This window comes from Papio anubis, chromosome 17 (assembly GCF_008728515.1).
Source record: "Papio anubis isolate 15944 chromosome 17, Panubis1.0, whole genome shotgun sequence".
Lineage (NCBI taxonomy): Eukaryota > Metazoa > Chordata > Mammalia > Primates > Cercopithecidae > Papio > Papio anubis.
In genome coordinates, this window is record NC_044992.1 from 63178373 (window position 1) to 63203028 (window position 24656).

At 39.9% G+C, this 24656-nt stretch overlaps 2 long non-coding RNA genes across 2 annotated transcripts in view; one reads left to right on the plus strand and one right to left on the minus strand.

Annotated features, from left to right (window-relative positions):
* The first annotated feature begins 8128 nt into the window (after positions 1 to 8128).
* LOC103878958 overlaps positions 8129 to 24656 on the plus strand; it is a 31379-nt gene continuing 14851 nt past the window's right edge. Inside the window, exons 1-2 of the long non-coding RNA XR_002517771.2 lie at positions 8129 to 8323; positions 12302 to 12381. This is a non-coding gene — a long non-coding RNA (uncharacterized LOC103878958). The remainder of the gene's footprint in view (positions 8324 to 12301; positions 12382 to 24656) is intronic.
* Positions 22912 to 24656, minus strand: part of LOC108582696 — a 49141-nt gene continuing 47396 nt past the window's right edge. Inside the window, exons 2-3 of the long non-coding RNA XR_001896483.2 lie at positions 23559 to 23797; positions 22912 to 23111 (exon numbers count right to left, since the gene is read on the minus strand). This is a non-coding gene — a long non-coding RNA (uncharacterized LOC108582696). The remainder of the gene's footprint in view (positions 23112 to 23558; positions 23798 to 24656) is intronic.

Genomic DNA, 24656 nt, shown 5'->3' on the forward strand with positions numbered 1-24656 from the left:
CCACTTCGGCCTGAGTAGCCCTCCTTCCCACTTCCTGCATTAAAAACTGCCTTTATACCAAGGCACAAAAAATAGGACTTGTGTTCTGTGCCCACTCTTTGCCTAATATGTGGCTAAAAACCTAGGTTAAAAAATTACTGATAATTGCAAAATACCATCGACTTTGTTTTGACAAGTCAAGGGTGAAATGTAGAACCTCGTTTCCATCAGTGGAGTCAAAAACAACCTGTAATTGCAGGAAAAATAGTTCAGGGGTGAACTACCATAAGGGGAAATGAAGCAGAAATGATAATTATGCAGGCTTCAAGTTCAAATTAATGATTTGCCCTCATTACAGATATTTATCAAGTTAAGATTTTAGTTGAAGTGGATAGCTACCTAACCAAACTTTCTTACACTTATCCTTCTATATTTTCATGAGGCGACTGATGCCAAACCTCTCTGGTCTGAACTATTTCTTCTAGCCCTCAAATATAGCCCTCGAGAGGCTGACTTCGGAGGCAACGTAAATAGCACTACAGTCTACCACAAAATAGAATGTTTCTGCTACCAGTCTGGTCTTTTTCTGACCAATCTGATTTGTTCAGTGGGTATTCCAACTGGCATCTAAAAGGTGGAGAAAGGGGTGGCAGATGCTTTTTTCCCCTAATTCCAGAAGATAGATTCCTTTTCTGCTCCTGTGAAAAGACAGCTGAGAAAACAGTGAACTGCCCTGGAGAAATGTAATTGTCTTATGTAAACTTATTTTTATTTTCCAACTGTCATGCGTTTGCTACAATACCTTGCTTTAGAAATGTCCTAGAGATCTGTTAAAGGACAGGACTGTACAGATTTAAAAAAATAAATAAATAAAAGAAAGAAAGAAAGAAAGAAAAGGAAAGATGGGGTAGGGGGAGTAAATGGCTATGTTTCTTTATTTGTGATATATTACAAAATCACTTCCCAACTCGGTGCCAGGACAATGCTTGGGGCAAAGGGAAGGTTTGTTAGGACAAGACTCTTCTGACTGCAGGTATTCTTTTGTATGGTAGAGAAAGTTCCTTTAGTTTTAATGACGTTGACAAAAGGTGGGAGAAAGGCACTCATCATTTCTCACAAAGGTTTCATTGACAAAAGTTTATAATTTTTGTTCAAAAGCACTTCCTACCAAACAGCAAGACTTTGAAGTTTATTCTTTGTTCAGTCATGCTCGTTATGGTTTCTTTAAGAAGACAATGACCAAAAAACCGTACTGCCTTTATAGCCAGTTCTTTGTACATTTAAAAAAAAAAAAAAAGAAAGAAAGAAAATGGAAAGAAAATTAAAAATACTTTTGCTTAAAGGACCACAAGTCAAATATCAAATTCTCCGTGAAGGTTTTTTGTATTACACCTTTAATTGCTAAAACATAGTTAAGTAGTTCATATATTTCCCCACTGTATATACTTAGTTTATTCCATTTTATGTGACCGAGTGATGTGTGTGTGTGTGTGTATGTCTGTGTGTGCATGAGTGCTATTCAGCATGGACAATTAGGGCACAGTTCTATAACTGCTTTCATTTCATTTTCTAGATCTATGTATTTCTGTGTTCCTCCAAGTTCACACAATTTCAAGAGAAGGCTTAAAATTACTCTTGCTGAGATTTTCAAACATATATATTTTTCCATCATTTTGCGCATTGCAACAGCTTTCCAACTCAAATCTAAGTTAAGCTTAATGAAGGCAGTAGTGTCATTTTAAATTACTGATTTCTGGAAAAGTTTTTCTTTCATTTTTTTTCTTCCTTTCTTTTTTCTTTTCTTTTTTTTCTTTTTTTTTTTTTTACATATTGCTGGAAAGTATTTACCATGTGTCTAGGTCTGGTTACTTTTGTAGATATTTTGCTTTCTTTTGCTGTTAAGTCATGGTGGTTTAACAATTGTCTGAGTTGTTCCACCCACCTGGCCCCCAGCTGTCCAGTGGTTCTATAAAACCATGTTGAAAGCTTACAGTGTGGAATACAAATACCAGTCGAGGAATCGAAAGTGTCAGGAAAAGTGTCCCACAGAAGAGATACAAACAATGCACAGATCCTCTTGTGGCTGAAGGTGGAAAGCTGTGCCTTTAGTAGAAACTTCATGAGCAATTTTACTCCAGACCACAGACATTACAAAATCACTACAGATTTCCGGTGGCTTGACATTCTGCTCTTTTAGCCAAGTATACAAAATATATTTTGCTTCTTATTAACTTCTCTCTCTTTTCTTTCCTTTTCTCTTTTCTTTTCTCTTTACTTTTCTTTTCTTTCCTTCCTTCCTTCCTACCTTCCTTCCTTCTTTTCTTTCTTTCACTTTCTTTCTTTCTTTCTTTCTTTCTTTCTTTCTTTCTTTCTTTCTTTCTTTCTTTCTTTCCTCTTTCTCTCTCTCCTCTCTCTCTCTCCTTTCTCTCCTTTCTCTCTTTCTCTCTTTCTTTCGTTTCGACAAAGTCTCACTGTCACCCAGGCTGGAGTACAGTAGCACAGTTTTGGCTCACTGCAATCTCTGCCTCCCGGGTTCAAGCAATTCTCATGCCTCAACCTACTGAGTAGATGAAATAACAGCTGCACGTCAACACACCTGGCTAATTTTTGTATTTTCAGTAAAGACAGTGTGGGGCGGTGTTGTGGGGGTGGTTCACACCATGTTGGCCAGGCTGGTCTCGAACCCCTGGCCTCAAGTGATCTGCCTGCGTTGGTCTACCAAAGTGTTAGGATTACAGGCATGAGCCACCACACCCAGCCTAACTTTTCTTTCATATTGAGCTTTATACTGTCAACTACCTCCTTTTGTTATTATCCACCAGCAGTGATTTTTTTGGCATAGATTGAGGGTGAAACATTGCCAAAAACATTTTTTGGCACAGGGTAACAAAATTGATGATATACCAACATAGTAAAGAGAAAATAGAATATTCCCCAGCACTGCTTTCCTGATTATTTCAGAGCAAGTCAATAAAGCTGTATGTGCTATTTCTTTGGAGTGGATGCTATCCAAAATTATTCCTTTGGATATAGTATTCTATCATCATAATTATCCTGGGTATTGCAGTATTCATATCCAAAACATTTTTTTGTTAAATTAATTGTTCTTCTCACCTCATGCTTTTTCTTATTTCTTTTCTTTGCAGCTGTTTTTAAATTTTGAAATGCAGATTAAAAGGTAAGTTAGGGCTGTTTTTTAAAAACGTTGCAGTAAGAACACAAGATGAGATAGAAACTGGACACATTTAGTGCATTTAAGATTTTAGTACATTTTAGTAACTTAACTAACACTCAATGTAGTTTAAATTTACCTAAGAATTGAAATACTAAAATGGAGGGTCTGGGGAATTGCTAGGAGCAATGGATGAATCAATGGTCAGAGTGAACTTTTATAGCAGTTCAAATATTTAGTTGTTCTAAATGCATGGTATAAAATAATACCACCTTCAGTTAAGACGACTCTGGGCTTGTCTTTTCCAATGCCATTTTTCTTCATATCCAAGTACTGTGAAAGCCAGCATGTGTATGTGTTGGAGGAAGAGAGGGATGGCCTGAACTCTGAAGTCAGGATACCTAAGTTTAAAGCCCAGGTCCACGATTTGTCAGTCCTGTGGCATTTGACCAACTACATGATTTCTTTGTGTTTCCAGTTCCTCATCTAGAATCAGCAGTTCAACAAAAGTCCAGTAAAAAATGGGCTATAACCTCACTTAGAGGTTGCCCTAAAGGACTGTGGTTAAGGGAAAGCCCTGGTAATGGACAGAGTTTTGACTGGGGCACTTGGTCATTCACTTTGTGTGAATTTTAAAGGGGCCTGAAATGGCTAGGCACAGTGGCTCATGCCTATAATCTCAGAACTTTGGGAGGCCGAGGCAGGTGGATCACCTGAGGTCAGAAGTTTGAGACCAGCCTGGCCAACATGGTGAAACCCCATCTCCACTAAAAAAATAGCAATGCAGCTTCTTATAAGAGTCTTGTGAGGACTAAATGAGAAAATGTATGCAAAGCATACAAAATGAACTACTGTTACACTATGGCAGAGAAAACAGTGGCTTCTTTCAGTCTTAAATCTCCAGTGATGGCTGTTCTTTTAGAAATAGACCTTATTTCAGTGACGATCAAAATTATCCTCTAGAATTTTTTTTTATTTTGAGACGGAGTTTCACTCTTGTTGCCCAGGCTGGAGTGCAATGGTGTGATCTCGGCTCACTGCAACCTCCGCCTTCTGGGTTCAAGCATGTCTCCTGCCTCAGCCTCCTGAGGAGCTGGGATTACAGGCATGTGCCAGTATGCCTGGCTAATTTTGTGTTTTTAGTAGAGACGTGGTGTCTCCATGTTGATCAGGCTGGTGTCGAACTCCCGACCTCAGATGATCTGCTTGCCTTGGCTTCCCAAAGTGCTGGGATTACAGGCGTGAGCCACCATGCCAGGCTATCCTCTAGAAATTTAAATGTACTCCTTTTGCAGGTATGCTAATTGAAGTTCTCTGTAGATCTTTTCACTGCAGAACACCTAAACTCTAGATAAGACTCACTTTTGGAGACATTGATAGTTTCACCAAAAGTGTAGACTAGACCTAGAACAGAAGGTGAGAGGAGTAACCCTGGAGGCAAAAGTCAAGCTTCATACTGCCATTAGAACACTGAGCTTGAACCAGCTACAGAGTTTTCAGAGGCATTTGAATCAGAACGACTCCATCTTGAATAGGTGCTGGGTGAAATAAGGCTAAGCCTGCTGGGCTGCATTCCCTGTAAGTTAAGCCATTCTAAGTCACAAGAAACAACTGGAAGTCAGCATAAGATACAGGTCATAAAGACCTTGCTGATAAAACAGGTTCCAGTAAAGAAGCTAGCCAAAACCCACCAAAACTAAGATAACCACGAGAGTGACCTCTGGTCATCCTCACTGCTACACTCCCACCAGCACCATGACAGTTTACAAACGCCAAGGCAACATCAAGAAGTTACCCTATATCGTCTAAACAGAGGAGGTATAAATATGCCATCCCTTGTTTAGCATATGATCAAGAAATGACCATAAAAATGGGCAACCCGTACCCCTCAGGGCGGCTCTGTCTATGGAGCAGTCATTCTCTTTATTCCTTTACTTTCTTCATGAACTTGCTTTCACTTTGCTCTATGGACTGGCCTTGAATTATTTCTTGCATGTAATCCAAGAACCCTCTTTAGGGGTCTTAATTGGGACCCCTTTCTGGTAACAGAGAGCAGAAAGTTGAAGCTGGAACTCTGATGATGAGCTGAGACTGCAGTTCAGTGGAGACTTTCTAATACCGGCAAAATCCACTAATCTCTGGAGGAAACATCCGATTTAGGCATATTCAATTAGGCCACACAGATGAAATTCTATCAAAGATCTCAGAATCAATATCGCCAAGCTCATATAAAGGCAAATCCCTTTAAGTAAAATCAGCAGACACACATAACAGAAGAGTTGGCTAAGTATGTCAATGTCAATAAAAAAACGGACTATAGTCGCACTTAGAGGTGACCCTGAAGGATATTGGTGAATGGAAAACTTTCCTCATGAGCAGAATTTTGAATGGGGCACTTGGTTATTCACTTTGTGTGAATTTTACAATGGCCAGAAATGGCCGGGTGCAGTGGCTCACACCTGTAATCCCAGTACTTTGGGAGGCCAAGGTGCGGGGATCACTTGCATGAGGAGTTCAAGACCAGCCTGGCCAACATGGTGAAACTCCGTCTCTACTAAAAATATGAAAATTAGCCAGGCATGGTGGCAGGCACCTGTAATCCCAGCTACTCAGGAGGCTGAGGCAGGAGAATCGCTTGAAGCAGGAAGTGCAGTTGGCAGTGAACTGAAATTATGCCACAGCACTCCAGCCAAGGCAAGAGTGAAACTCTATCTCGGAAAAAAAAAAAAAAAAAAAAAAAGGCCTGAAATAAGAATACACATAGTCTCATGGGCAGGGTAGTCATAAATGGCTTGGGTGGTTGGATAGGAACCTGGAAAGTTTGGAAGATTGAAGTCCAGAGTGCTGGCAAGGAGGTATGTGGATGACCTAACGGTAATGAACACAAAGAGGGAGAATCTTTGCATTTTTACATGAATGTCGGACAAGGCACAAAGACCACTGTGGAAAAAATAACTGAGTTGACAGAATGACACGGCCAGTAGATATCAGCTAGTCTCTGCCCTTGGACATCCCAGTGCTTAAGCAATGGACTTGTGTACAGAGCATCTATGGTGTCTTAGATGGAGTCTATGCATAGGCTCAACAGAAAGGATTTTTTTCTCACCAAGCCTACTACTGGTGGACGGCTGACCTGTGAGCAATACAGACTAGGACTATGGCCCACGCTCCCTACTAGAGTTCAATTCCTGCCAAATGTCAGCCAGCCATTTGGTAACATCTTGGAATGGACAATATTTCATCTTGGTTTGGGTTGACTCATATTGTGGTTATGAATTTGCATTTTCTGCATGCAGTACTTTGGCCATCACCACTCTTCCAGGTCTCATAGAGCATCTGATCTACCAGCATGGACTCCTGCATGACATCACATCAGACAAGAGACCTGCTTTACAACAAATAAAACATGGCAATGAGCACATGACCATGGGATTCATTGGTCCTGCCATATACCACACCATCTAGAAGCTGCTAGTTTGAAAGAATAGCCTGTTGAAATTTTAGCCCAGGCACCGACTTGGAGGTGACACACTGTGAAGATGGGGAACTACCCTTTAGATTGAAGTATACGTCATACATCTTAAACCAACAGTTCATATGTGGTGCTGCTATGTTCCCAATAGGTAGCACATGTAAGTTTGAGAATCAGGGGAAGAAGTAGGACTGTCCTCATTCATACTCATGACCAGTGATGCACTGGGAGAATGTGTTGTGTTTTCTGTCCCTGCAACTTCAGGCTCTATGATCTAGAAGTCCTGGAGTTCAGAGTGGGGGATGCCGCTGGCAGGGAACAAAGTAAGAATTCTGCTAAAATTAAAGCTAAAATTTTGGAATCTTCATGACAGTAAGCCAGCAGGTACAGAAATTCATACTCATAAGGAAGTAAACCATTGCTGCACAATAGGGCCAGGGAAGAATATATGTGCCACTGGGATATTTCTTGGTATCCCCAAAACCAGTTTTCAACTGTAAGTAGAGAACTACCTTTAAAAAAAAACACAAAACCTCAGTTACTGAGAGGCCTCCAGGATGAGGAGCTAGGTTACCCTACCAGGCGAGAAACCAGATCATCCAAAATGCTAGAGAAGAGGAAGGAAGCCTAGAAAGAGTAGTGGAGGAAAGAGACCCTGAGTAGCAGTTACTGCCTTGGGAACAACTGCAGCAGTAGAAACTGTAGTTATTCTCACTAACACCTTTTTTTTTTTTTTTTTTTTTTCCTTTCAGTGTTGTTGAGGCTGTAATGGGGGTACAGGGATCAGGGGAATGAGATGAACTTAAATATTATTCATTCCCTTACATGTACCAAATACTCCATAGTCAAGGTAACACTCATATTACATGAGCTAACTTTTTCAGCCATCTCTAGCCTTCAAAGACAACAGATCCTTTTAGTGATTAAAAAAAGTAAGGAAAGAAAGAAAGGAAAAGAAAACAGGAAGAAGGAAGGAAGGAAGATTGGTTGGCGGAATTTCGGGTTTTCTTTCTGTTCAAATGCAGGAAGTTAGCCTTTTACAAGTTGCCCTTCCAAAATAGTCTTAATAGTCTTTCTAAGAAATGCATAGGCATTGCACAAACCAATCAGTCAGCCTCCTGGAGTTAGCCAGCCAGTTCCCCGAAGTCAGGCAGCTAGTTTGTACTTTTTAAGTTGTTTCTTAGTATTTCAAGCATAGATGTTCAATCATGCTAATGCCACTCTTTCTATACAATTGTGTCTCTAAGACTCCTCATGCTGTGGGTGAAAGAAAACTTATCTCAAACTGGCTTACATAACAAAGGGGATTTATTGACTTCCATAACAGAAAGTTTATCTATAGGGAGGGCTTCAGCATTCATGAATTGATAGTTAGAAAATATCACCAGGTACATACTTTTTTCTACGGCCTTAGTCTGCCTTCCAGACATTGGCTTTATCCTAAGTCTGACTCTCCTCCATTTCCACTTCCAGACCCCATGGTCATGAAAAATCTTCTAATATAAATAAGGACATGTGTTTCTTCATTCTTGTTAAACAGGAAAAAGAATGTGTCTGATCTAACATTCAAAAGAACAGTACCAAGACTCTCCCTGACTGGTTGGCTTAAGTTACATACCCAACCTTGAACCAATGGCCAAGGCCAAGTGATAATATATCCTCATTGGTTTAACCAACCAGGACCCACCACTTCAGCTAAGGTAGGTTTATGTTTACCCAAAAGGTGCTGGCTATGTTGACAGGGTGCAAACAAAGGTGAATCTCAGACTTGTTAGGAAATGAAAATGTGTGGATAGGAACCAATAATGCTCACTAGAAGCAGTTATTTTTCAAGTATGGGTGAGGCCTTCCTCTTAATTCCTCAGAGAGATGAAGATCTGAAAAATAACAGAACACAGAAAATTTACAAACAAGGTGCTATGGTTTGAATATGTCCCCCAAAGCTTATATGTTGGAAAAATGCATCCTCAATGCAACAGCGTGGAGAGGTGGAAGCTTTAAGAGGTAATTAGGGCTCGGCCCTCATGAGTAGATTATGGCAGGAGTGGGTTGGTTATCACAGGAGTAGGTTCCTGATAAAAGGATGAGTTCCGGCTGCTTCCTCTCTCTCTCTCTCTCTCTCTCTCTCCCCCTCAACCCCACCGCCCTTTCTCTCTCACATGCTTTCTTGCCCTTCCACCTTCTGCCATGGAATGACACAGCAAGAAGGTGTCTCCAGATGTGGGCTCCTCAGCCTTGGACTTCCTAGCCTCAATAACTATAAGAAATACATTTCTATTCTTTATAAATTGCCATTCTTTGGTGTTCTATTATAGCAGCATGAAACAGACCAATACAAATAATTGACATCAAGAAGTGGGGCTCTTGCTATAACAAATTCCTAGAAATGTGGAAGTAGCTTTGGAACTAACTAGCTAATGGGTAGAAGCTATAAGAAGTTGAAAAACTCTGTATTACCATGAGTGGAGTATTAAGGAAAATTCTGGCGAGGGCTCAGAAGAAAAGAGAGAGAGAGAGAGAGCCCAAATCTTCTTAGAGATTACTTAAGTGGTCATGATCAAATACTGGCAGAAATATAGATGGTAAAGGCCATTCTGATGAGGCCTCAGATGGAAATGAGGAACAAGATATTGGAAAGTGGAGTAAAAGTCAGTCTTGTTATACACTTGAAAATAACTTGGTGGAATTGTGTTCAAGTCCTAGGACTTTGTGGAAGCAGAATTTAAGTGCAATGAACTAGGATATCTGGCATAAGAAATATCTAAGCGGCAAAGCATTCAAGGTACAATATGGCTTCTTTTGAGCACTTACAGTAAAAAGAGATAAAACAGAAATTATTTAGAGATAGAATTTATAATTAAAAGTAATACAAAATAGAAGTATTTGGAAAAATCTCAATTTGGCCATGAAAAAACTAAAGAAGTGTGCTCAGGAGAGAATATTAAGGGTGTTGCTAAGTGACACCTTACTAAAGGAATTAATATGGATAGAATGAAGCCAGGCTCTAGTCATAAATACTATGAATAAATAAACATAAAGGAATTTCAGAGATCTTCAAGGCAAGCTAAGACCCCAAGGGCAAGGTTGTCAGAGAGGTGCCCATGGACCTTAGCATTCTCTTGTCCAGGGCTTGTTTGTGACTCTGCTCCCCACATTCCAGCACAGTGCTCCTCAGCTGCCCCAGCTGTTGCTCAGACAGGCCCAGATGTGGCTCCTGCCACAGCTCTGGAGGGAGAAAGTGATAAGCCTTGGTGACATCAATGTCATCGGCATCCACATGGTGCTGGCTTTGCAGGCATGAGGAGTGCACAAGCTGTGGGGCCATGGCAACCTCAGATTAAACTTCAAAAGTATGTACGGGACAGCCCAGTGATTCAGGCAGAGACTTGTTGCAGGAACAGGGCCACCACAAAGAACCTCCACTAGGACAAAGCCTGGGAGAGCCATGGGAATGGGGCAGCTCCTGAGACCCCAGAAGTAGGACCAACAGTGTGCAACTCAAGCCTGGGAAGGCTGCAAGTATGAGACTCCAACCTTTGAGAACTGTTCAATGGACCGAACCCATTGAAGTCATAGGGGAGAAGCTGCTTGAGACCTTGGGGGTACAGCTGCCACCCCAGTGTGCCCATCACACAAGGCATAGAGTCAAAGGGGAAGATTCTCCAGCCTTAAGACTTAACATTGTTTTCTCTGTTGATTTTTGACTTACTTGGGACAAGTCATCCCTTTCTTGTTGAGTATTTCTCCTTTTAAGAATAGAAATGTTGGCCGGGCGCAGTGACTCACACCTGTAATCCCAGCACTTTGGGAGGCCGAGGCAGGTGGATCACAAGGTCAGGAGATTGAGACCATTCTGCCTAACATGGTGAAACCCCGTTTCTACTAAAAATACAAAAAAAAATTAGCCAGGCATGGTGGTGGGTGCCTGTAGTCCCACCTACTTGGGAGACTGAGGCAGGAGAATCACTTGAATCTGGGAGGTGGAGCTTGCAAGATCATGCCACTGCACTCCACCCTGGGCGACAGAGTGAGACTCCATCTCAAAAAAAAAAAAGAAAAAAACAAAGAATAGAAATGTGTATCTTATGCCTCTCTCATCATCGTATTTTAAAAGCATGTAACTTATTAATCTTACAGGCTCACAGCTGGAGAGGAATTTATCTCAGGATGCATTGTGCCTTGAGTCTCCTCTGTGTCTGATTTAGATGACACTCTGGACTTTGGAATTTTGAGTTGGTACTGAAACAAGTTAACATTTTGGAGCTATTAGGATGGAATTAATGTATTTTGCATGTGAGAAAAACACAAATTTGGGGGACCGGGGGAAGAATACTGTGATTTGAATGCATCCCACAAAGCTCATGTGTTGGAAACTTAATCCCCAATGCAACAGTATTGAGAGGTGGGTCCTTTAAGAGATGATTAGGTCATGAAGACTCTGCCCTCACGAATGGACTATGCCTTTATTGCAGGAGTGGGTTCCTCATAAAAGAGTGAGTTCAACACCCTCCTGTTGCTCTCTCTCACATACCTGTTTCATCTTCCATCATGGGAAGATACGGAAAGAAGTTCCTTGCTAGATGCAGACACTGGGACTTTGAAGTTCACAGCCTCCAGAACTGTGAGAAATAAGTCTCTGTCTTTTATAAATTACTCAGTCTGTGGTATTCTGTTTCAGCAGCACAAATCAAAGACACAAGGTAAACCTTAAAGATGAATGAATCCTAGATATGACTGTTGTTGAACTCCATAGGCCAATCTCTACCACACAGAAAATCCTTTGTGCTGGTTCCTTCTAAATGTTACTGTGCATACATGTCTTTGGACATTTTGTGAAAATGCTGATTCTTTGAATAAGGCCTGAGATTCCACAATTCTAACAAGTTCTTAAGTGATTTTGATGATGTTGATTTGGCATCCACACTTTGACAGCTTCTCTCCTGATCTATTCACTCCCAAAGTGCTCACCTCAGAGAAAAGGTATCTTTGAGCTTGTCTCTTCTCATAGGAAACTAATTTCCATTTCCTTAATTCCTACTGAAAAAATTACAAATTCTTAAAATGAAAGACTTGGCAGAGTTTTATGTTCACCTCCAAGCAAGACAAACTATATAATTATGAGAAAAATTTAACTCCATATTGCTTTCAATCTTTCCCTTCTGAATAAGAATATTTCTTTACCGTGGGATATTTTTAAAAGTCCTTAAAGTATCTTTTCCAAAAACAAAGATGCATATTTCCTCAGTGGTAAATTTCAACTTCCTCAGCCAGGAGAAAAACCGAAAATGCTACCAACAATAAATACCACAAAAAACAAAGCTTTAAAATGGCATTTTTCACATGCATTCAATAATTTTAAATTACAGGATCTGGTCTCAATAAGAATATATGTAGTGTGTAGATGTGTGTAATATATTCACACACATATGTAACTGTATATGTATATTTGCACATTTACGCATGCAGGCTTACTAAAACAAATAATGTCAATAACTTATGACATGCTTATTCTTCCTCCTCTTTCTATTTTTTTCTTTTTTTTTTTTTTTTTTCTTTGAGGCGTTTAGTGGCTGGTCAGGGAATCTAAAGACAATTTATAGTAAAATTTCTATTTTAGTATGCCTTTCAGTTCTAAGCAACTAACTTACCAACTTTTCAAACACAATTTGTCTGCATAGAGAAGACCATTACACAGGAAGAAAACAATAATAGAGGCAGCATTGCAGCTCTCAGGAATACACAGGACAACCGAGGCATGGTAAGTGAAAAAGATAACCACCTTTCTCATAAAAAGTAAGTTTGTAACAAATATGAGAGTGGAATTCAGTGATATTTGTTCATGATTATTCTTTTTATACTGCTTATTTAATGCAGAGTTTTTAATATTTGTTTCTCTTGCACTGTGTTAGTCAATTGTTGCATTCCTGTAAACAAATACCTGACACTGGGCAATGTATGAAGAAAAGAGTTTTAATTGGCTCATGGTTCCACAGGCTGTACAGGAAACATGAGGCTGGCATCTTCTGAGCTTCTGGGGAGGCCTCAGGAAACTTACAATCCTGGTGGAAGGTGAAGAGGGAGCAGATACAGTCACACAGCCAGAGCAAGAGCAAGTGAGAGAGGAAGGGGGGAGGTGTCACACACTGTTAAACAACGAGATCGCAAGAAAACTCACTCACTATTGCAAGGACAGTACAAAAAGGGATGATGCTAAATCATTCATGAGAAATCCACGCCTATGATCCAGTCACCTCCCGCCAGGCCCCACCTCCGACACTGGGGATTACAATTCGACACGAAATTTGGGTGGGAACACATATCCAAACTATATCATGCACTCCAGATAATATTTACTTAGCAACAGAAAACAAGAAAACCCTTAAGCACAAATCTGAGACAGATTATGCTTCAAAGGGAGGACTTTTCATTGAATCTGGAGGCTACAGAAGTGCCTTTTCCGACATGGATGGCACTGCTTTATTCGTGAGGCTCTCATAGTGGTTCTACCTTTATCTGTAATTAAAGGTCCAGAAGCTGGTTTTATATATAACTCAAGGCAACTGTAAAACATAAGTATATTTCCCCTCTGTTTAAATAACTGAAATAATTTGTCCCATAATCACATTGGTCTCTGTGAGCTCTTGAAGTTTTATTAAGGTGTAACCCATGAGTCACACTAATAGTTGGTTTTGAAGCTTGACTTTCATAGTACTTTTTAAAAATATGAATCCTAGCTTTGTATAACTTTAAAGAATGAACAGATTTGAAAACACATCACTATGGAAATCAGAAGGTCTTGGCATATCCCTCTAATCTGAGCATGACCTAGGTAGCATTGGGCATGTGTTAGGTAAAGGGGCAAAAGGCAGGAAAATGCGGTGGCTAAGAACATACACTACGGTCTGTCTGGGTATAAATCCTGGCTTTGTCATCTACTTACTAGTTACATGATCTTGTGAAATATGCTTAAAATATTTGGACTTCAGTTTCCTCCTCTGGGAAACAAAGAAAATGAGGCACAGTTTTTAGGGGTGTTGGTAAAGAAAATGTGTGAATAAATGCAACACCCTTAGAAGAGAAACTGGCACATAGTAAGCACTGAATAAATGTCAGGAATTGTTATTGCCGCAGTTCAGTGGTTCTCAAATGGGAGTAGTTTTACCCCTCCGGGGACATATGGCAATGTTAGAAGACATATTTGATTGTTGAGACTGGGGACAGGAAATGCCACTGATATCTAGTGGGCAGAGGCCAGCGATGCTACTAAACATCCGACTTACTGCCACCACCACAACCGCCACCACCACCACCACCAACAGATTATCCAGCACAAATATCAACAGTGCTGTGGTGAACAAACCCTGCTACAGAATAAAATGTTTCTTGTGTATCTCAGAAATAAATTACAATAAATGGGTAAAAAATTGAGACACTCTCTACTCTTAACCTCTTTTACTATATTCTCTATACGGTAGGAAGCATATATTGCTTCTTTTAATTATAGCAAGTACTGTATACAGAAAAGGACATACATAGTAAGTGTACAACTAAAGATTTTCACAAATACACCCATACAACTAACATCCGGATAAAAAGGTAGAATTTTAATAGGACCCTAGTTGTAGATCTCTCTAAAAGTAGCCACTTTTCCGGACTTGAAGCATCATAGATGATTTTTATGTTTATGTTTATACTTTATAAACATTAAGTATTTTTGTGACTAGTCTTATTCATATTTTTGCAAGTAGTTATAGTTTGTTCATTCTCGTTGCTGGGTAGTATTCTGTTGCCAAAACACACCAGAAATTATCCATCCATTCTTTTTTTTTTATTTTATTATACTTTAAGTTCTAGGGTACATGTGCACAACGTGCAGGTTTGTTACGTATGTATACATGTGCCATGTTGGTGTGATACACCCATTAACTTGTCATTTACATTAGGTATATCTCCTAATGCTATCCCTCCCCACTTCCCCCACCCCACAACAGGCCCTGGTGTGTGATGTTCCCTTTCCTGTGTCCAAGTGTTCTCATTGTTCAGTTCCCACCTATGAGTGAGAACGTGCGGTGTTTGGTTTTCTTGTCCTTGCAATAATTTGCTGAGAATGATGGTTTCCAGCTTCATCCACGTCCCAACAAAGGACATGAACTCACCCTTTTTTATGGCTTCATAGTATTCCATGGTACATATGTGCCACATTTTCTTAATCCAGTCTATCATTGATGGACATTTGGGTTGGGTATATATAGCATAACCTTTGGAAAGTAATGGAAAATCCAGCCATGGTTTCCCATTACAGTTCAAACAAAATCCAAGATACTTTAAGAGGTCATACTTCCTAGTTTGCTTGAGATAGTGCCAACTTGTGTTTGTCCTGACACTTGCCATCACTCTTGAAAGTATCCCACTTTGGAAAACAAATGATGTGTATTGTCTAGTATATACCATCTTACCTAATCTGCTCCATTTATTTCCTGAATCTTTGCAGGAAGATCTGCCATTGCTCACTCTGCCCCAGTCACACTCTTCTCTTTCCAGTTTCCAAAATTTGCCATATATTTTTCATGACTCAGTGTTTGTCTTATATATCTGTTCTTCACTCTAGGCGTAGTTGGTATTTTTCCATCTTTTAGTTCTGAGTTTAAATGTCAACTTCTTGGAGGGGCACTGCCTAGTCAGGCTATGAATATTCTTCCCTCATTTTCAAACTTACTGTGCCTGCACACTCTTACCTTCATAGTATTAGTACACTAAGCATTTATTTGTTTATTTATTTAAGTGTTTATTATCCTTACCCCAGCCCCTACTAGACAGTCAACTCCATTAGGCTAAAAAAATATGTGTTTATCATTTTGAATAGCCAGTAAATATCTGTTAATGTATAGATACATGAATGACCCAAAACAGACAACCAAGTAGGGAATCAGAATCTTGCTTCTAAATCATGTTTGGTCCTTCAATGCCATTTCTTCACAAACAATTGCACAGACAATAAACAAGCAAAATAAGATGCTTCTAGGCTAAAAAAAGAAAAAACCAATGCATAAGAAAAGGAAAAAAATAGTACTTTAAAAAAAGAATTATGTAATCCAGCTAAAACTAGGACATCCAAGTCCAGTCTTAGTAGATTCTCATATTCATTCAATACCCACAGTGTGAAAAATTAATTAAATGTATTGAGTTTATTGAGTTCTCTAGAAGACATACCAATTATAAATTATGTTCTATGACAAATGGAAATTCTTGCTAAATAACAATAGATAACATTTGCAGGGCACTCATTCTGAACATGACCATTTTAATGTATCCCTCTCCCTGAAGAGCCTCCAGATTACCTCCGGCTTTCCACCAGAATCTCATTTTGCTCTGCTTTCATGAGACCTCACTGTGTCTTTCTTAACTTATCACCATAACCTAATAAGGTAGTCGATTCAATTTTTCTAATAATAGTAAATCTTATTCTCTCATGTTTAAGTTTTTTTAAACCTGTAATCTTGATGAGAAACGTTGAGTGACAGAAGACTCCAGCAGCTCAATGGGGCTGTGTTGGAATGAAGAAAGAAGGATAAGATGTTCTTGTTTATTTGGTTGCTTGGTTGTTTTTTGTTTTTTGTATTTTTTAAAGTAAGAACCGCAACAAGAGCTATTCTTTCATCTTTTCTATTACTCTTTCCTTGTTAACTCACATCCTCTGTGTGTAGGGGGAGGCCATACTAGCAAGAAGACAGAAAACTCTTGTACAAATGAGAAGATGTAGAAGGAAGGATTGATGAGGGGGTGATAGGGCCATATTTAATTTTTTTTTTTTGTTCAATGGAACAAGAAGCATTTGGAGTCCTTCACAGATGATGAAAGAGACTTGAGAAAAAATAAACAGATTAAAATCCAAAATAAAAAAGGATAATATTTTTCCCAAGGAAAATGGAAAGAATACGAATGCTCACCTTGGTATTTATGTTTTTTGGGAAAGCAGCAATGATGAATCTCTCAACAGAGTGACAAAAATGAGGAGAAGTCCTCTTTCAATGTGGAAATTGTGCTATAGGAAAGAGCAAGCAGGGGTAGAGGGACGAATCCCCTTTAGGACTCACTTCTTCCAAATATTCAGATCTTCTTTCCTTTAGGGAAGGTTACATATGGGAAGGATGGTAATACTACTTTCTTTTTCCGAATTCAAGGACAACTTTTAAGATTTTTTTCCAGGTCTTTTCTTCTATCACTATTATATAAACAACTATTTCCATTTTTCTTTGGTGTATTTATATTAGTTATTCATTTGATTTTAAAATGTGTCTTCTCTGAGACTCTTATGGTGAGGGATTGCTGCTTATAGGTGGTGACTTCAGGGTCCTATCTACCTCCTGACATTTCAGTCATTGTCAGATCTCTGGAAAGTCACCCTTAGAAATGTGCACTCATCACCCTAGTAGGAAAGAGAAATGGAATGCCAACTCTTGGAATTCTGACCATATCTTAGTTGTAAAAACTACTTCTTGACCCACCAAAATTTAAAGCCTATTTCTAAGGAAAGAGATCACATGATTACTGTACTTTAAAGAAGGAAGGGAAAATGGAACAAACTTCTATTGGATATCTGCAGTAGTATCGATACTAAATAAACCCATTACATACATTGCCTCATTGCATCCTTATAACTTTTTTCAAGGAAACACATGGGATTGGAGGTGGTAAAACATACTCCTAAGATTGTGGAGACTGGTGCCAGACAGTGACATACAAATCACACTCTGCCACTTACTATCTGTAGAACTATTAGGCCAGTCACAGAACTTGGCTGTACCTCAGTTTCTACGTCTGTAAAGCGGAGATAATGTATTTGGTACCTACCTCATCAAGCTATGTGGGAATAGTACTACAAGTTAATTAGAAGTAACAGGCTCAGCAGAGTGTCTTATGAATGCTTTGTGGAATAGATGTTGCCTGGTATATTATTCCATTTTCACGCTGCTGAGAAACACATACCAGAGACTGGGTAATTTATAAAGAAAAAGAGGTTTAATGGACTCACAGTTCCATGTGGCTGGGGAGGCCTCACAATCATGGTGGAAGGTGAAAGGCAGATCTTACATGGCGGCAGCAAGAGAGAATGAGAACCAAGCAAAAGGAGTTTCCCCTTATAAAACCATTAGGTCTCTTAAGACTTACTACCACGAGAACAGAATGGGAGAAACCAACCTTATGATTCAATTATCTCCCACTGGGTTGCTCCTATAACATGTGGGAATTATGGGAGCTACAATTCAAGATGAGATATGGGTGGGGACACATCCAAACCATATCACCTGGTATGATTACTGCCATCTATGCCATCTAACTCACCAAGATCACTTAGTTACTAAAAGGCAAAGGAGACACTCAGCCTTGGCACTCACTGATTTCTAACACCTTGCTACTCTCGACTAGTAAGGGCAATATTCTGGAAGAGGCATAGCTGTGCTTTCTACTATAGGTTCCAGAGAAATGTCAAATTATTCATTGACTGAGGTTGAACATTGACTTAAAAGAAAGTAACTCAGAAAGGTAGAGGGAGTAAGCATCCGATTCAAAACCAAAACCTGTTGTTTCCTCCCCCAAAAAAGAAAATGCCAAATAACATCACTCCTTGCTGACTCGTCTACTGATCCCTAGACCCAGTCATGATTAGCTCTCTTCCAGACTGAAGCCAAAGTCCTACCATTGTTCTTCCTGCTTTTGCCCACCCCAGTCAACTCCCTCCTTAGATTTAAATTCATGTGATTTGGATCTTATTACTCAAAGCATTCAGATGGCTTCTTCCATTTCATTCTCAATATGGCCCAAAGTCATTCCCAGGGTTTGCCAGGTCTACACATGCCACCCTCTGACTTTATCTCCGCCTCCAGCTCTCCCAACTTTTAATCTACTCCAGCCACAGAGGACCCTTTGATGTTCCACAAACCTACCAATCACGCTCCTCAGTGGGCTTTGATGCTCTGTTCCTTCTGCTTAGAATAATCCTGCAAGATATCCACCTGGCTTGATGTCTTTTACTTTGACCAGGTTTCTACTCAACTGTCACCTCCTCAAAAAGTTCTTCCCTGGCAATGCTACCTAAAATAGCATTTCCTACCCTGTAGTCCCTATCTCTGTTTATTTTTCTTTATAGCACTTACCAACTGAAAAAATTATATATGGATTTGTTTTTTATTGGTCCATCTCCATCCATCACTAGAATAAAAACTCCATGAGAGCAGGCACTTTTTTATTCTCTGCTCATTGGTAGGTATGACTTAAGGGAATAAAAAGGGACAAATCTCAATAGCATTAGTAATCATCTCCTGGTAAACTCATTTGCACCTATATTGCCTATGGAGCTCTGCGGCAGGTGCTTTATATGAATTATCTAATTTAATTCTGCTATTGCATTACTGCTACTACTAGACCTATTTTACATATAAAGAAACTGAGAGAAAGAGGAGAAACTGGAGCAATCGATTTGCTCCAGTAATGTGCTGGCTAGGGATTCCATTGAATCGCTGCTTGATTCCAGAACCTAAACTCTTAATTATATTACACTTTATGAAGGACCAATGATAAATTCCAGTTAATTCCATTGTTTTTTCGATAGGACCAATTTTAAATGTCAGCAACGAAAAAAGAGTGGTTATAACAGGGTATTTGATCCCCGTTTTCTCTTTTACTTCAGAGTTAAATTGATAGTTGCCAAAAGGCAGGTGGTAGCTTGAACTTTCATGCCATGCTAATTATGAAAATGAAGAGAATTTGAATGGAGCAGAGAGGACAGAGTTCAGAATTCTCAGCGTTAAGAGACGCTCACTTTCAGAAAGAGCCTTGAATTTATCTCCATTTTAATGTCTTTCCACATTTTAAAATATTAGTTGAAAGGGGGATTTGAGAGGGCAGCATCGCCAAAGTAAACATTCAACACACTGTTATACTAGAATTTTATTATACTCAGGTTCACAGGCGCCCCTGCTGCTGCCTGTCCAGAGACTGGTGAATCAGTGGTTGTGTCTGAAAAGGAGACAAATAGGATGGAAAAAATATCCATTTTCCTGTCTATGTGTGTACTTTAAAAGGCAGTAAGGTTGCATCATGTACTTATGGGAACAAAGTGGTAAAAAAAAAAAAAAAATCTGGTTGAAGTATTGAATTAACTTCATGTTTTTAAACACCACCATAACACAGTTTTCTATTCATTTTTATGCAGCAGACATTTATATTTTCATATTGTCATGGAGACCAAATGTGATTCAAATGATTCTGCACATTATTATGGAATAATTTGTCTCCTGTGAAGTCATTTTTTAGTGATATATGCTGTGGATAGAAAAGATTAAAGAAGCCAGCTAGAGAGGGTATATTTATGCAATGCGACAAGCACATACACAAAGAAGGATGATGTAATAATGTAAGTAATTTAGAGGTTTTGGCAAGTACGTGGGTGGTAAGCCATGACTGCAGTCAACTCTCAAAAGTTGTGCTACATGCTCCTGGGGAAAGATCTTATTTATGTTTTTTTCAAGAAACACTGGGGTTAAGATAGGATTCACTCAAGGCTAGTCATTACTAATCTTCTGTGCCTAAGAGAAATAAAGATATGCACTCAGCCTCTTAATTTCCCCATCTGTAAATGTGGATACATACACAAAACGTAAATTTTCTTCTCTAAAGATAAAATGATAAAGCGAGCACCCACCTGTATCCCTCCACTCCCTTAAAGATCTTCACCCCTAGAAGATCTCTTTAGGGGTGTTAAAATCCTTTTGTTTGGACCTCCCAGTTTTTGAGAGAAGAAAGATCATTTCAGTTGCTGGGAGTAAGTAGCAAATTGCATGATCCTCACGGAGTCCATCTGGGGGATGTGTTCTAATACAAACTTCAACGAAAGTGCTAAAATGCCTTGTTTTTTTGTAATTATATCTTTTAAAAAGCAAATATTGGCCAGGCGCGGTGGCTCAAGCCTGTAATCCCAGCACTTTGGAAGGCAGAGACGGGCGGATCACGAGGTCAGGAGATCGAGACCATCCTGGCTAACCAGGTGAAACCCAGTCTCTACTAAAACATACAAAAAACTAGCCGGGCGAGGTGGCGGGCACTTGTAGTCCCAGCTACTCAGGAGGCTGAGGCAGGAGAATGGCATAAAACCTGGGAGGCGGAGCTTGCAGTGAGCTGAGATCCGGCCACTGCACTCCAGCCTGGGCGACAGAGACTCCGTCTCAAAAAAAAAAAAAAAAAAAAAAGCAAATATTTTAAAAATAATTTTAGATTTATAAAATAATCGAAAATATAATAGAGTTATCTTGTGTACCCCTTGCACAGGTTCCTTTGTAGTTATCATCTTACATTATCCTGATAATTGTCCATACTAAAAAACCCAACACTGATATATTACTATTGATTAAAAAGCTGTCCTTATTTGAATTTTGCCAGTTTTCTATATACATCCTTATTCTGCCCCAGGATCCAGCCCAGGGTACCTCATTCCATTTAACAAGTGTTTCTTTAATTCTTTAAATGGGAGTGGGGATGGGCATGTGTTCAAGTGTAAAGTCAACTAGATGGACAAACCAGGACCTTACCCTTAGACCTGGTCCTCAGGTCCTCCAGCTTGGGACCCTGAGCTAATCAACCTTGCTGGGTTTCTGTATTAGTCCATTTTCATGCTGCTAATAAAGACATACCCAAGCCTGAGTAATTTATAAAGAAAGAGATGTTTAATGGATTCACAATTCCACATGGCTGGGGAGGCCTCACAATCATAGTGGAAGGTGAAAGGCATGTCTTACATGGTGGCAGGCAAGAGAAAATGAGAGCCAAGTGAAAGGGGAAACCCCTTAAAAAACCATCAGATTTCATGAGACTTATTCACTATCATGAGAATAGCACAGGAAAAACCCACCCCCAGGATTCAATTCTATCCTATCAGGTCCCTCCCACAACATGTGGGGATTACTACAGTTCAAGGGTAAGATTTGGGTGGATCACAGAACCAGACCATACCAGCTTCTAAACTCCCTGCTCGGCAAAATGAGGACCAAGTGAGCCATTTATCAGCCTGAGAAGAACACTCATATGACATGGTCTTTTCTTGGCACAGTTTGTACTACTCAGACAACGAGGAAGGAAAGTAATGAAGGAAAGTAAGCCCTCCTTACTTGCTCCCATTTGCATTTGCCAAGCTTGAGTTGACCATGCCATGCAGGAAATTAAAAAAGGAGGGAAATTCCCGATTGACCAAGCTCTAGGAAAAGAATGATCCTGCTTGGGGAAAATAAGGATGGGCTAATCATTTACAAGTTTCTGTCTCTGAAGGAATCTGCCTTTTACCTAAGATTCAAGTGGCTTTGGGGCAGAGAAGAAAGGAAAAGGAGCCTGGCCAATCAAACCTTTTAGCTAACATGTCTCTCCCTTTATCATCATCCATCCGCCCCCTACACTTCCCTACTCACTGCCTTGTCCAGTGAGTTATCCACTGTATTCCTGCCTGCTACAGGCTTTGCAGTGTCTCCCTCCCTCAGCAGGACACCAGTGCTTGCAAGCTTGCAAAGGCCAAACAAAACCGGGACTCACAAATATGTAACTGTTTTCCTTAGCTTGTGGCATAAATCAAAAAAAAAAAAAAAAAGAAAGAAAAAGAAAAAGGAAAAAAAAATTCTGTTAGTACAGAGCTCTGGAGTGTTTATTTTTTTGCCAGCTGCAACATGCTACCCTCAGAGGGGATCACCTAAAACCAGTTATGGTTTAGGTTGGAGGGGGATGTCAAACTTAAGCTGCAGGCTTGGCCTCTCTCAATGAATTACGACCTTGTCAAGAACCTATTTTTTTAAATCAATGCAGGTTTTCTATCAAATCAAATACCTGCACACTAAATTATATTTTTGGTGCCAGGCTGGCTCTCCAATTTTTTTTCCCTTTGCTAGTTTTTTCCAGCCTCCTCCCCCAACCCTCCTCCCTCTCCTTACTGTGATACAGACAGGTTTTGTCCATAAGAAGAAATTGAAGTCCTACACTTGGAGGGGGAGATGGGGAACTGTCTCTTGTCATCCTTTGTACATGCACTACCAATGTTTACCATCTGTCTCAGGGGCTTAAGTGACAGAAGTGCCCCTATAGATGGAGTCAAGGGGGTCTCTTGGGATCTTTAACCCAGTAGCGCAGAACACATTTGCTTTTAGAAGAAAGGTGTCTTTTTCTTTCTTTCTAAAAATTTTTGATGGGTTTGAGGATGGGATGATGAATGGGGGAGCCTTCTAATACAGGTGCTTAGATAAAAAGTTAAACATTTAGATAATTCTTTAAATGTACTGTTCAGACATTTCCCCCCATTATGTGACTTGATAACGTAAATAGATTTCAGAGAATCAAGGAATTATTTCCTTCCTTCCTTTCTTCCGTCCTTCCATCTTTCCTTCCTTCTTTCCCTTCTTCAATGATTTCCTTTAAACAAGGGAGGAAACTCTTCTACCTCAGCTCCTGCTCTTCCTGGCAGATAAGAGATAAAATTTTAGAAGTGAGTTTTGTCTCCTAAATTAGTAAGTTAATAGAGAAAATATTAGAGCCCGAAATCCCTGCCCTTAGCCCCCCTGATGGAGCCAGCAGAGGCTGGATGTGCCTACTTTGGGAATGTGCAGAATGATTTTTTCAATAACAGGAATCTCCATGAATCAAAATTCACTTAGGGGAAAACCAAGAAGGCGTATAGCTCAGAGTTGGCACCCATGTGGTCCCTTTACATGGCCCAAAAGCCTTTATTTGGTGGTTTTTCAATTAAACGCCACATATACTTCAGGCCATATGTAAAGGATCCTCAAATGAATTGCAAACTGTTTTCAATAGCAATGAGGATGGATAAAACACCAATGAGCAAATCCTAATCAGTGGCGTTTGAGTCTCCAGAACCCAAATCAAATATTTTCCGGTTGGACTCACGACATTTTTGATAGGCTGTCACAGTGCCAATGCCATCTTCACTGCACAATGAATAGCTATTTTGGCAGAAATTCTGCTCCTCTTATTTCTTCCCACTTTATTCAGCTGAATACCGCCACTCCTAGTGTGGTCTTTCCTGATGAAGGCATGCTTAGAAGTTCCTTTGGTTAGGCAGTCTTTATTGTGAGTTTAGTTCCTTACACGAGAAGTTCAAGATGGACAAATGGGCTAGAATGATCCTGGATGGGAAAACGAGGAAAATAATCACTTACACTCCAAAGTAAAAAAGATAAGACACATAACTGCGTTATGTGCACTAATGGACACCAACTTGCAGTAGAGCCTGCCCACTTCCATCATCTCTTTTTGTTGTTGTTGTCGTTGCTGTTGTTGAGATGGCGTCTCACTCTATCACCAGGCTGGAGTGTAGTGGCATGATCTTAGCTCACCACAACCTCCGCCTCCCAGGTTCAAGCCATTCTCCTGCCTCAGCCTCCCGGGTAGCTGGGATTACAGGCATGTGCCACCACACCCAGCTAATTTTTGTATTTTTAGTAGAGACAAGGTTTCACCATGTTGGCCAGGATGGTCTCAAACTCCCGACCTCTTGATCCTCCCACCTTGGCCTCCCAAAGTGCTGGGATTACAGGCATGAGCCACCGCGCCTGGCCTCCATCATCTCTTTCTAATGGTTGTAATTCAACTGGACAAATATTTCACTGAATTCTTACTACGTTACAGTTCTCAATGCCAGGTGTTATAGGATCCAAATATGAACAGGACATGGTTTCTAAATAGTGAAAGCTTATGAGGAACATAAACAATCAGAGATAATTCAGATAGACCTAGGCAAATGATAAGAGTGGTCAGTTTGTTTTTGAGGCTCAGCATCCATTTGTTTCACCCCAGTGTTTCTTGGGAAAATCATCCTCATTACCCCTTGAACCCTCAAACCATCTGGTTTGGATGAAATTGATCTTGATTTCAGCTTCAGGGATGGGCCGTGATTGCTCTGAGCTAATTAATGAATCTTATTCTCCTGACTTCAATGACAAGGGTTAAGACCTAATTCTCATCAGTAAGAACACAGCATGCACT